The sequence below is a fragment of the Tupaia chinensis genome, unplaced genomic scaffold (assembly GCF_000334495.1).
Source record: "Tupaia chinensis unplaced genomic scaffold, TupChi_1.0 Scaffold138674_1, whole genome shotgun sequence".
Lineage (NCBI taxonomy): Eukaryota > Metazoa > Chordata > Mammalia > Scandentia > Tupaiidae > Tupaia > Tupaia belangeri.
Genome location: NW_006198567.1, coordinates 54,748 through 68,637, shown reverse-complemented (window position 1 = coordinate 68,637; position 13,890 = coordinate 54,748). Strand labels below are relative to the sequence as shown.

Here is a 13,890-nt window from a genome sequence, read left to right as displayed (position 1 = left end):
AACTTCTGTTTCTTTCTTCATTGTTGCAGCCCATTCTTGAAGTTGAGGTTACTCCATTGCTTTCAATAGAAGTAAATGCAGTAACCAATGATGAGGGTATGACACACCCTGGTGATGTCCATGATGCTGTTCTGGCCCACCATCTTGCCATACTGAGTATGAAGGTGGCCCCATTTGCACCTATTGCCAACTGGCCATGGAGGCACGGGGCATTAACTATTTAAGAATATAAATATTTTTATTTTTCTAGAGGATTAATTATTTATTATAAGACATTTTTTTCTTCCATGAGAGACAGCACCCTCAAGAGAGTTGTGATATCAGGATTAATTCTCACACTCAGCCAGCCTTGAACCACAGCATCCTATGCTCAGAAAACTCTAGTAGCTCACCAGTCATGAACCCCAGAAATGTCTTAAGGTAAGTCATGCTTATGTAACATTGTGTTTCACTGTTGTATACCATCTGTACCCTCAATGTGATATTTCTAAACAGTTCACAATTGGTGTTATTTTATTATTAATTAAGGTGTTTTTAATTTTTTAAATTTGATTGTTTTAATTTATTTATTATCATCATAATCTTGTTTATATTACATTAAATTGCATATAACTTTACACTGTATTACATTGCTTTTACTTTCTTTTCTTTTTAATTTTTTTTCATTTCATTTTCTTCCATACATTCAATCACATTATTATTTGTCTTACAAAGTGGATATTTCAGCAGGTGAATATTGCTCCCTAGTACAGTTGATAAAACTACAAAATATCTTCAACAGATAATACTACACCTCTTTGTGCCACTAATGCTTTGCTTCCCTGTCCCTCCCCCAAATGTCCTTCCTCAGATCCTCCTCTTTTACACATACTATATCTGGTATTTACATCTATATATGTGTTTCTATATGCTTTTTTTTTTTTTTGAACTGGTTTTTGCTTTATTCTACAGCTCATGTGTAATGGCCCCAAACCCAACACTCGCTTTTTCTCTTCTGGCTTGGTGGTTCTTTCAAGCTCTGCATCAGCAGACTATATGTACCTGCAGCGTACGCAGTGATTCTCGATGGATACAAATGGCCCTATTCCAGCTCTTTATCCCTTCAACGTGGGCCTTCCCATTGGACGGCACCCATGTCTGTGTGTGGCTGTGCTTTGGCTGTGTCAACCTGAGGTGTCCTTAGTCCAGTAATGTCAAAAGTGCCACCTCTGAATAAATCTGCTTGGAGCCCCAGGCTAAGGGTTGGGAGGCAAGCTGTGTCTGGGTTCTGTTACAAAGAATGTTGGGATCGACTAGTAATGTCTGCCATGGCAATGGACATATCTGGAAGGAGTGAACTGGAGGAAGGGACCACCTGCTGGCCATGGGCTCAAGGAGACAAAGCAGATGTTCCATGATTGCCTGTGGTGGTGGTTCTACCACCCAGGCTGAGGGGGTCAGTCTGAAGGCCATGAGCTTAGTGGCTTCCCCAGGTTGTACACAGAATAGCAGAAGCCCCAACCTAGACGGAGCTTGAAAGGGTGGCCCATACTGGGTCTAGCAGGGGCTACCCATTGAAGGTCACACCAGCATCAGCTGCTTATCCTTGGAGTCTGTCTAATCCAGGCAAACAACAACTGGTTGCTTCAAGTGTGTTAGAGGCAACTCGGGGGTAAAAACATTCTTAAATAGCACTAACACAGAAATGATCTTAACATCTGGATAAACGCAGAACTTTCCAGTCCAAACTAAACAGCCTTCTTTTACTAGTTGCCAAAGGATGTGTGCATTTGACAGAGACGTAAAGGGTGGGGAGTGGTGACAAATCACCCCTGGGGGGATAGCTGCACCACAATCCCTTCTCCATTCTCTTCTTGGGATTTTGGACATGCACACACATGTTCCTGGAGTGTTTTTCAAGCGTCAGGTCTAGGACTCAAATCATGCAGACGTCCACATGAGATTCAGCCACTTCAACCTCTGTGCCACCTGCTGGCCTAAAATGACTTATCTTCTATGTGTTCCTGAGAAACCAAAATGGAATAAAAGGACCATCTTGCTTTTAATCAAGTTCCAGAATGAGGGCACACAGCTTTGAAAAATGCTGTCCTGTCAGAAGATACAAGGGTCTATGTACAAAAAAGTATTTCTAGAAAATGACAAAGGGGCCCAACATAATTCTGGCATTTCCTTCTGCTTCCCCTCAGTGCTGCTTCACACCCAGAGTCAGGAGGCTACTTCGTCCAGCTGCCTTTGGGGATGTCTTAATGCTCTGTCAGAGTATCCAGGTGTCTGTTGAAGTCCTCTACTCTGTTTGTAGGTTTTCGATGCTTTCTTCAGGATCCTTTCCATTTGCCGCTTCTCCTACATCTTCTCGAAGGCCGCCTGGGCCAGGGTCCGCTTGTCCAGGCCACAACACTTCTCTTCCTCATTCTTTTTGCTCGTCCCCATCTCTTCCAGCAGCTTCGCCTTGTCTTTGTCCTTCTTTTTCTTCTTCCATTTGGTCACGCCGAGCTCTGCGACACCTTTTAGCTTCAGGGGCCCCTTTTGGACCTGCTCGTAGTTCGCCATGAAGCCTGTGCCTAGTTTACCAAGGAGACTCCTGTGTTTCCATATCCTTTAGTCAATTAGTTTCAGTCATAGAGTGTGGAAACTCAGTATATATTAAATGGGGACATACAATGCCTGTCCTTCATAGCCTGGCTTGCTTCACTCAGCAGTAAGTCATCCATATTCAACCACTTCCTGTCAAAAGACAGTTTTTTTTAATGGCTGAATAGTATTCCATTGAGTATATGTACCACAGTTTTTCTATCCATTCATCTGTTCATGGGCATTTGGGTTGTTTCCATGACTTAGCAATTGTGAATAGCGCCGCAATAAACATCGATGTGCAAGCACTTTTCCGATTAAGTATTCTTCTGTCCTTTGGATACCAAGGAGTGGGATAGCTGGATCATATGGTAGTTCTTCTGTAACTTTTTGAGGAATCTCTAAATTGTTCTCCACAGTGGTTGGATCAATTTACATTCCCACCAGCAGTGTAAGAGAGTTCCCCTTTCACAACACCCCTACTAGCACTTATCATTTTTTGTTTTTTTAATCTTAGTCATTCTCTGCGGTTAGGTGGTATCTCATTGATGTTTTCATCTGCATTTCTCTTACAATGAGGGATGTTGAGCATTTTTTGATATGCCTTTTAGCTATTCATATGTCATCTTTAGAGAATGATTTTTTTTAACTCATTCTCCCATCTTTTAATAGGATTGATTGATTGTCTTTTTCCAGAACAGCTGCTTGAGTTCCTTGTGAATTGTGGTTATCAGTCCTTTATCTGAGGCATAGTTTACAAAAATATTTTCCCATTCTGAGGGCTGTCGATTCACACTAATTACTGTCTTTTGTCATGCAGTAACTTCTTAGTCTGATGTATTTCCACTTGTCTATTTTGGGGATTATCAACTGTGCTTTGGGGGTCTTATGTAAGAAGTCTTTCGCTACTCCAATATCTCCCAGAGTTTCCCCGGTGTTTTCCAGGAGCAATTTTATAGTTCAGGGTCTTAGATTTAAAACTTTGATCCACTTGACTTGATTTTTAATCAGAGGTGAGAGGTAGGGGTTCAGATTCATCTTTCTGAAGGTGGAAATCCAGTTTTTCCAGCATCATTTCTGAAGAGGTTTTCTTTTTCCCACTGGATTGACTGGTACCCCTTGTCAAATACCAGTTGACTGTATGTTTGGGAATTTATTCCTGTGGACTCTATTCTGTTCCATTGGTCCACCTGTCTGTTTCTGTTTCAGTATCATGTTGTTGGTTTTTTTTTGTTTGTTTGTTTGTTTGGGGTTTTTCTTGAGAGGTTTTTGCTATAGGGTGCGTGCGCTTGCCAGACAGACAGAGACAGAGAGACAGAAATCGAGAAATCACCCCCCAGGGGGTATGGCCACACTGCAATCCCTTCTCCTTCATTCTCCTCTCGGGATCTTGGGCACGCACGCACATGCACCCAGTGTGAATTTATGCCACCAGGTCTGGGACTCGAACCACGGTTGACTATGTAGGAGTCCAGTGACATAGCCATCATGCTAACTGCTGTTCCCATACCATGCTGTTTTGATTACCACAGCTTTGTAGTATGTTTTTGGGTTAGAGAATGAAATGCCACCCACTTCACTCTTCTTATGCAGAATTGCTTTGGCAATACAGGGTCTCTTATGATTCCAGAAAAACTTTATGATTGTCTTTCCTAGGTCTGTGAAGAATGTGTCTGGTACTTAGGGGATTGCATTACGTATGTAAATTGATTTGGGTAGAATTGCCATTTTGATTATATTAATTCTTCCAATCCAGGTACATGGGCTATCCTTCCACTTTTTTGTGTCATTTTCTATTTCTTTTTTTTTTTTTTTTTTTATTTTTTTTTTTAATCTTCTCATCATTTTCCTTGTGGAGGTCTTTAACTTCTTTGGTTAGATTTATTCCTAAGTTTCTTATACTTTTTGTGGCAATGGTAAATGGAACAACTTTTTTCAGTTCTATCTTAGTCTGCCTGTTGTTTGTATATAGGAAGGCTATTGATTACTAATTTTGTATTCTACAACTTTACTGTATTCATGTATTTCTTCTAGAAGTTTTTTCATAGAAACCATTGGGTCTTCTATGTATACAATCATGTCATCTGGAAATAGAGAGAGTTTCACCTCTTCTTTTCCTATTCAAATGCCTTTTATTTTTTCTTCTTTTCTGATTGCGTTGGCCAGGACTTCCAGTACTATATGTAACAGGAGTAGAGAAAGTGGGCATCCTTGTCTTGTACCCATTTTTAGTGAAAAAGCTTTCAGCTTTTCTCCATTGAGGATGATGTTCACTATGGGTTTTTCATAGATAGCTTTTATTGTGTTGAGAAATGATGCTTCTATGCTGATTTTGCTGAGAGCCTTGATCATGAAGGGATGTTGTATCTTATCAAATGCTTTTTCAGCATCAATCGATATGGCCATATGATTTTTATCTTTCTTCCTGTTAATATGGTGTATTACATTTATGGTTTTGCATATGTTGAACCAACCTTGCATTCCTGGAATAAAGCCTACCTGATCATGCTTACCTGATCATGATGTATAATCTTTTTTATAAGTTGTTGGATATGATTTACTAGTATCTTGTTGAGAATCTTTTCATCTATATTCAACAGGGGTATTGGCCTATAGTTTTCCTTCCTTTTCCTGTCCTTATCTGTTTTAACTTCCCTCTTATGACTGCTTTAGCAGTGTCCCAAAGATTATGGGAACTCATGTCCTCATTGTCATTGGCTTCCATGAATCTTTTGATTTCAGTCTTTATTTCTTCAGTAGTTGTGGAGTCATTCTGGAGTAGGTTATTTAGTTTCCATGTATTTGAGTATTTTTGAGGATTTCTCTTGAACTTAAACTCAAGTTTAATTCCATCATGGTCAGAGAAGATGCTGGATATAGTTCCTATGCCTTTGAATATGTAGAGGCTTTCTCTGTACCCTATGATGTGGTTAATGTTCAAGAAGGTTCCATGTGAGGGTGACAAAAAAGGGTATCTCTTGTTTTTTGGTGGAAAATTCTATAGATGTCTGTTAAGTCCATTTGATTTATGGTATCATTTAGATCTCTTATCTCTTTATCTATTTTTTATCTAGATGATCTGTCCAGAGGCAATAGTGTAGTGTTGAGATCTCCAACAATTTGTGTCTTGCAGACTATCTCCTCTTTTAGATCTAACAGTCTTTCCTTCACATATTTGAGTGCTCCTGTTTTAGGAGCATATCTTCATGATTGATTGATTGACCCTTTTACTACAATATAGTGCCCTTCTTTGTCTTTTTGAACAGTTTTTGTTTTAAAACCTATTTTGTCAGAAATTAGTATCACGACTCCAGCTCTTTTTTGGTTCCCATTTGCATGGAAAACCTTTTTCCAACCCTTCACTTTCAGTCTATGTATGTTTTTATCCATGAAGTGGCTTTCTTTTAGACAACAGATAGAGGGTTTCTGGGTTTTTAAATTCATTCGGTCAGTCTGTGTCTCTTGATTGGAGATTTTAATCCAATAACATTCAATTTTATTATCAATGTTACTGAACCTGTACTGACATTTAAGTTGGCCGTTGTCTTAGTTGCCTTTTATTCCTTTGTTTCTGGCTGTAACTTCTTTAGTTTTCCTGGAGCAGTACTTTCTTCAGTGTGTCTTGAAGAGCTGTCAGGGTGTTGGCAAATTCTTCCAGGTTTTGTTTGTCTGAGAAGATTTTAATTTTTTTCCTCTATGAAGTATAATCTTGCAGGATACAATAACCTTGGTTAAAATAGTTTCTCTCTTGACACTTTCAATACATCTTCCCATTATTTTCTTGCTTGCATTGTTTCTGTTGCGAAGTCTGATGTTAGCCTGATAGGTTGACCTTTGTAAGTCACTTGTTTTTTTCTTGCCAGTTTTAGTATCTTATCTTTATCTGTGGTCTTTGCCAGTTTGGCTAAGATATGCCTTGGGGAAGATCTTTTTGGGTTGATTCTGTTTGGGGTCCTTTGTATTTCTTGGGTCTGGATGCTTGAGTGCCTCTCTGGACTTGGATAATTTTCTTCTAAGATTTCATAGAATAGATTTTTCAATGTCATTATTAGTTTCTTCATCTTCTGGGATACCAATTATTTGGATGTTAGAGTGTCTAATGGAATCTAGTATTTCTCGTATGTTATCCTCATTTTTTTTGTTATTTTCTCTATCTTTTGGGTGGTTTTCCCTAAATCAGAAGTTTTATCTTCAACATTAGAGATTCAATCTTCTGCATGGTCTAATAATTTCAAGAGAGATTTTGATTTCCTGCATTTGGTCTTCACCTCTAATACTTCCATCTAATTCTTTATTAGTGTGTCCATTTCTTCCTTCATATCATGGAACGACTTTCCAATCTCCTGGAGTTCATTGTCTCTTTTCTGTTCCAGCTCATAGAATTTGTTCACCATGAATGTTCTAAATTCTTTCTCGGACATTTTGGTAACGTCCTCTATTTTTTCAAGAAACAGAAGGGAGTCACGGTGTTCTTTTGATGGAGACATATTTCCTCCTTTATTCAGACTGGAGGTTCTTCTTCTACATCTAACCACTGGGAGATGTGTTCTCTTTGGAATATCTTTTAAGAGAATGTTTCCTCGAATAGGAACAAGTGTGCTTTCCTTTTTCTGTGGAATGAAGACTGTAAAATTCTCTCTTCTGTTATGTTTAGTGATGTGATCCATGGAGGAGTATTCTCTTCAGATGTACAAAGAAAAGTATGTCCTTATTCACAGGTGGTTAAGTAAATGGGATGATCTCAGAGAGTCTTAAAATACTAGAATATTTCAGAAATGTAATTCTAGACCTTGCTGACAGAGAAGGGTCTCTGGCTTGTGGGGTCCCAGGGCTGGAGCTGGGGCAAGGAGCCCTGCTTCAGTGTTTCTTGGCCCAGGGGTCTGAAGATGGAAATAGGGTGGCTATAGGGCTGAGGGTATCCCTGGCTGACAGAGAGAGGGGTCTCTGGCTTGGGGGTCCTGGGGCTGGAGCTGGGGCAGGGAGTCCTGCCTCAGTGTTCTTTGGCTCAAGGGTCTGAAGATGGAAGTGGGGTGGCTGTAGGGCTGAGGACTATCCTGGCTGACAGAGAGAGGGGTATCTGGCTTGGGGGTCCCAGGGCTAGAAAAACTTATTTATTTTTTTTTTAAGTTTTTGCTATAGAGCATGTATGCTTACTTAAGAGACAGAGAGAGAGGGAAAATGAGAACTCACTCCCCAGAAGGATTGGCAATCCCTTCTCCTTAGGATTTTAGGCATGCACGCTCAGGTACCCAGTGTGTTTTATGAGCTGTTCAATCTGGAAATTAAACTGCAGAGTTAGCTGCAGGATTGTTTGTAAATAATTATTTATAAGAAAGAATGTACTCAATTAGTTTTAAAATTTTGTTTAAATTTTCAAATAATTATTTTTCAAATAGCTATTTGTTTAAATTTTTATTATTATTTTCTTAATTTGACAAGAGAGAAAGAGAGAGAGAGAGAGAGAGAGAGAGAGAGAGAGAGAAGAAATGTGAGAAACCAAGCCACCAGGTCCAGGACTAAAACCATGGTTGACCATCTGGGAGTCCAGCACCTTAACTACTATGTCACATGCTGGCTAATTGTTTAAATAATTCTATCTGTATTGACAAATATTCTCTGCTTGATCAGAATTTAATCAGGCTTCCTAAACTTTACCAAGGTCTCCTTGTGCCCTTATCTATGAAAACAAAGTAGGTGGAAGAGTGTAGAGAAAGATAGCAAGAGAAAAAATATAGAGGCATAACATTAGTAGGACACAGATATGGTTTATAACCTGTTGATGATGACCTGTATAGCATTCTCAGCTGGATTGGTTTGAGAAATATTTCATGTTGGGTAAAGACTTTATACAAGCAAAATGAGATATAGTAATTGACTGTTTAAAAAAATCAATAATCCCCAAAGTAGACAAGTGGGATTACATCAGACTAAGAAGTTTCTGTGTGGCAAAAGACATAGTAATTAGTGTGAATAGACAGCCCTCAGAATGGGAAAATATTTTTGTAAACTATGCATCAAGTAAGGGATTGATAACCACAATTCACAAGGAACTCAAGCAACTGTTCTGGAAAAAGACAGTCAATCCTATTAAAAGATGGGAGAATGAGTTGGAAAAACCACTCTCTAAAGATGACATATGGATAGCTAAAAGGAATATGAAAAAATGCTCAAGGTCAGCAGGTGGCATCATATTTAGAGGTGCTGGATTCCCACATGGCTGACCATTGTTCGATCCTAGACCTGATGGATTGCTTTCTCACTTTCTCTTTCTCTCTGTCTCTCTCTCTCTTTCTGGTCAAATTAAAAAGAATAAGAAGAACAAATGAAATAAAATAAATATTTTTTAAAAAAAGAAAGAAAAAATGCTCAACTGTGCTCAACAGCCCTCATTTTAAGGGAAATGCAGATTAAAATAACAATTAGATACCACCTAACCCCAGTTAGAATGACTAAGATAAAAAAAAACAAAAAAGGATAAATGTGGTGAAAGGGGTACTCTCTTACACTGCTGGTGGGAATGTAAATTGGTCCAACCACTGTGGAGAACAATTTGGAGATTCCTCAAAAATCTACAGATAGAACTACCATATATGATCCAGCAATCCCACTCCTTGGTATCTACCCAAAGGACAGAAGAATACTTAGTCGGAAAAGTGCTTGCACATAGATGTTTATTGCAGCACTATTCACAATTGCTAAGTCATGGAAACAACCCAAATGCCCACAAACAGATGAATGTATAGAAAAACGGTGGCACATGTACACAATAGAATACTATTCAGCCGTTAAAAAATAAACAAACAAACAACAAAACCCTGTCTTTTGACAGGAAGTGGATGAATATGGAAGATTTACTGCTGAGTGAAGCAAGCCAGGCTATAAAGGAGAGGCATTGTATGTCCCCACTTAATATATACCGAGTGTCCACACTCTATGACTGAAACTAATTGATTAAAGGATATAGAAACACAGTATATAGATATAAATACCAGATATAGTGTTTGTGAAAGAGGAAGGTCTGAGGAAAGACATTTAGAAGAAAAACAGGGAGGCAAAGCATTAATGGCACAAAGAAATGTGGTACTATCTGTTGAAGATATTTTATAATTTTATCAACTGTACTAGGGAGAAATGTTCACCTGTTGAAATTTCCATTTCATAAGCCAAATAATAATTCGATTAAATGTATAAAAGAAAATAAAATTTAAAAATTTTAAAAAATAAAATTGGAATAATAAAAACAATGATGATCAGAAAAATAATGAAAAGCTATTGGATGATGAAATGGGGATTTTAATGTCTCTGTATTGACTGAGATGCTTGGTATTCCTTCTGGAAAAAGAAATGTAGTACATGGTAAAGTTATATGTGATTCATTTTAATATAACAAGATTATGATGATGAAAGAAAGGAAAAAGAAAGGAAGGAAGAAAGAAAGAAAGAGAAAGAAAGAAAGAAAGAAAGAAAGAAAGAAAGAAAGAAAGAAAGAAAGAAAGAAGAAAGAAAGGGGGAGAAAGAAAGTGGGATTGAGCAGAATCCTTCTTAACTAAGGTTACTTCATAGTAATTTGCTATCCACTGACCTCCACCCTGCTTCATGGTCATAAGTTTACACTTGACCATTCTATATTCAGAGTTGAGTCCATTCCATTCTCTCTCAGACACAATCTCATTGTCCCAGTCCCTATAAATATCTCCATGATCTCTAATAAAATATTATTAATTACTGTTCTAACTAGGTACGTATATTACCTAATTTTAATGCTTCATTATAATTTTGTAATTACACATATTTTTAAAGAGATTTTTCCTACAGAGTGGATGTGCTCACCAGAGAGAAAGGGACAGAGAGAAAGAAAATGAGCTATCACCTCCTGGGGTAATGGTCATGGCACCATCCCTTCTTAACCCTCCTCTTGGAATTTTGGGCACACAAATACATGTACCCTGTGTCAGTTTCAACCTGCCAGGTTCAGGAGCCTAACCATGGTGGGATATGTGGAAATCCAATGTCTTAACCACTATACCATCTATTGGTCTCTGGAATTTAAAATTATTATCTGTTTTCTAAGGATGGTCTAATTTTGTTACCTTTTTTTGAATAGGTTTTTGCCTTAGGGAGGGTGTGCTCCCTTGAGAGAGAGGAAGACCGAGTCTGTGAGAAAGTGAGAAATCACCCAACAGGGCAGATGGACACACTGTAATCTCTTCTCCTCCACAGAGTCTTGGACACATGCAGATGTATCCAGTGTGATCCGTTTTCCTCCATCCCCCCTCAGGATTTTGAGCACACATCCACACATGCACTGGGTGTGATTTTCAAGCCGGTAGGTCCAGGACTCAAACCAGTTGACCATGTAGGAGTCTAGTTCCTTAATCAGCATGGCACCTTCTGCCCCCATGTGTAGCTTTTTAAAAAAAATATTTTTGTCATAAGTCACATGCACTCACCAGAGAGAAAGAGTAGTACTGAAAGAGCAGATGAGAAATCAACCTCCTGCCAGGGGAATGCCAATACTGCAATTCCTTCTCCTCACTTCTTCTCTATGGATTTTAGACATGCACACACACACACATTTCACATGAGTTTCAAGCCACTGGGTCCAGGATTCAAATGTGGTCAACCATGTGAGAGCCCATTGAATAAACATTATGCCACCAGCTGGCCCTGTACTATTATCTCAAGATAAAAAAAGCAATAATAAACAAAGTTATATATAGCTAAAATTCTGTCCAACAAAGTAAACAAAAACAGATTTGAGGAAATGCAGAATTGTTGACATAGTGGTAAGTAATACATTATATAAAAAGTTAATATTCAAAACAAATAAAAAACTTAATATTCAGAAAAAATAACTGATAGGAAAAAGTACAAAGGACTTGGATAGATATTTTTCAGCAGAAAGCATACAGATGGCCAATAGGCATATAGATAAACACCCAACCTCACTAATCATTAGGAAAATACAAATAAAAACAATTGTGAAATATCACATCACACTTCTTTTTCTTAAAATATTATTTTATTTATTTGTTTGTTGTTAATATTTTCTAGTTTTACCAGAGAGGGAGAGAGACAAGGAAAGTGAGAATTCAAATCACCAGTTCCAGGACTCAGACCATAGTCAGTCATGTGGGAGTCTAACACAACAACCACACCACCTGCCAGCCCACACTTCACACCTCTTAAGATAATTATTCTTTAAAAAATTACAATTCAAAACATATAGGAAGAAAAGGTAACCAATGAATATTGTTGGTAAAAATATAAATTTGTTAAGCACAATGGAAAATAGTTTTCTAAAGTTTTTCAGAAAATTAAAAATAGAACTACCAGGTGACTTAACAATTGCATAATTGGTTATATATAAAAATATGAAATTAATTTGTCAAAAATATATTCCTGCTTCCACATTCAGTGTAAATTTATTCAGAATAGTTAAGTTATGACAATAACTATCACAGACAAATTGATAAAAAAACACATTATAGGGACCAGGAGGTGGTGTGATGTTTGAGGGGTTAGTGCCACATGACTGACCACAGTTCAAGTCCCAGACCTGTCAGCTTGTTTGATCATGTTCCCTCTTTCTATTTGTTTCTCTCTGGTGAGCACATGTGTATATAGAAAAATATATAATAATGAAAACAATAATAAGTTAAATAAATATTTTTAAGAAAACCTTTTATATATGTATACAATAGATTATTATCCAGCCTTTAAAAAAGAATTGTGTCAGGACCAGAAGTTGGTGTTATGGCTATGTCGCTGGACTTTGACCACAGTTCAAAGTCCCAGACCCAGTAGCTTAAAGTCATGCCGATCATGTGTGCATGCGTGTCCAAGATCCTGAGAAGAGAATGGAGGAGAAGGGATTGTGGCATGGCCATCTCCCCTGGACAGCAGTTTCTCGCTTTCTGTCTCTCTGTCAATCTGGTGAGTGCATATGCCCTATAGCTAGCAAACAAACAAAACAACAACAACAACAACAAAAACTCCAAAAAAAAAATCGTGCCTGCCAGCTTTATAGCCTAATATTTAAAAGATCAGTGTTCCACATAACTGACCATGCTTTGAATCCCATTTTTGATTGCTTAAGAACCATACTATGTATGTGTGAGTGCATTCCTTAAATCCTAACAGAATAGAGAAATGTAGAAGGGATTGAAGCATGATGAAGCTCCATTGGGAAGTGTTTTTCTCTCCCCTAGTCTGTGGTGATCAAGTGCACCTTAAAAGTAACAAAATATATTCTGTTATTTCAACAACGGGGATGAACCTGACTTTATGCTGTCTGAAATAATTCAGGTACACAAAGACATATACCTCATCATCTCACATCTAAGGAGAGCATTAAAAATTAAAATTTATAAAAGCAGAGAATAATATGACAGCTACTACAAGCTGAGGGTAGCCAGGTTTTAAAATTGTTGGTCAAGGGTCCAGCAGATTGTGTGGTGGTTAATGGCTCTGGACTTTCACATGGTCGACTATGGTTCAAGTCTTGGACTTGATGGCTTGCTTTCTCACTTTCTCTCTCTCATTAGTGTGTGTACTCTATAGCAAAGTTTTAAAAATAATAACAATAAATACAACTAAAATAAATCTTTAAAAAAATGGTTGAGAAAGCAGCCAATGGCATAATGAGTATGTTGCTGGGCTCCCAGGTATTTGACCACAGTTTGAGACCCACATCCAGCAGCGACCCGGTGGCTTAAAACTCATGCCGGGCGCATGTGTGTACGTCCCCAAGATCCAGAGAGAATGGAGGAGAAGGGATTGCACTGTGACCATCCTCCTAGGAGGTGATTTCTGGATTTCTGTCTGTCTCTCTCTGTCTCTCCAGTGAGTGCATATGGCCTATAGCAAAACTCTCTCTAAAATTAAATTTAATTAAAATTATAATGTTGGTAAAAAAAAAACATATTTCAGTTAGACAAGAAGAATACACTCAAAGGTTCTAGTGAACATTATGAAAATGCAAATAGTTACAATATATCGTATACCTAAAAAATTTTCTGAGAGTAGATATTGTGTTCCCAGCCCAGAAATAAGGTGTAGGGTAACACAAATGCTGTTTTTAAACAATTATTTTATTTATTATTATTTCTTAATTTTGATCAGATTGAGAAAGGGAAACTGAGAAAGTAAGTTCCCAAGTCTGGAACTAGAACTGCAGTCAGCCATGTGGGAGTACAAGGACTTAATCCCCACACCACCTGCTGGCCCTGATAATACATGCTAAATGGCTCAATTTAACCATCCCCTAAAGTTTACATCAGTTAAAATATCTTTCTGTATATATTAATACAAATTTTT

General features: G+C 37.9%; 1 pseudogene; it reads right to left on the bottom strand.

Moving 5' to 3' along the window:
* Nucleotides 1–2,213: 2,213 nt before the first annotated feature.
* On the bottom strand, nucleotides 2,214–2,550 carry LOC102490276 (protein FAM32A pseudogene; annotated as a pseudogene).
* Between the last annotated feature and the right edge of the window lie 11,340 nt (nucleotides 2,551–13,890).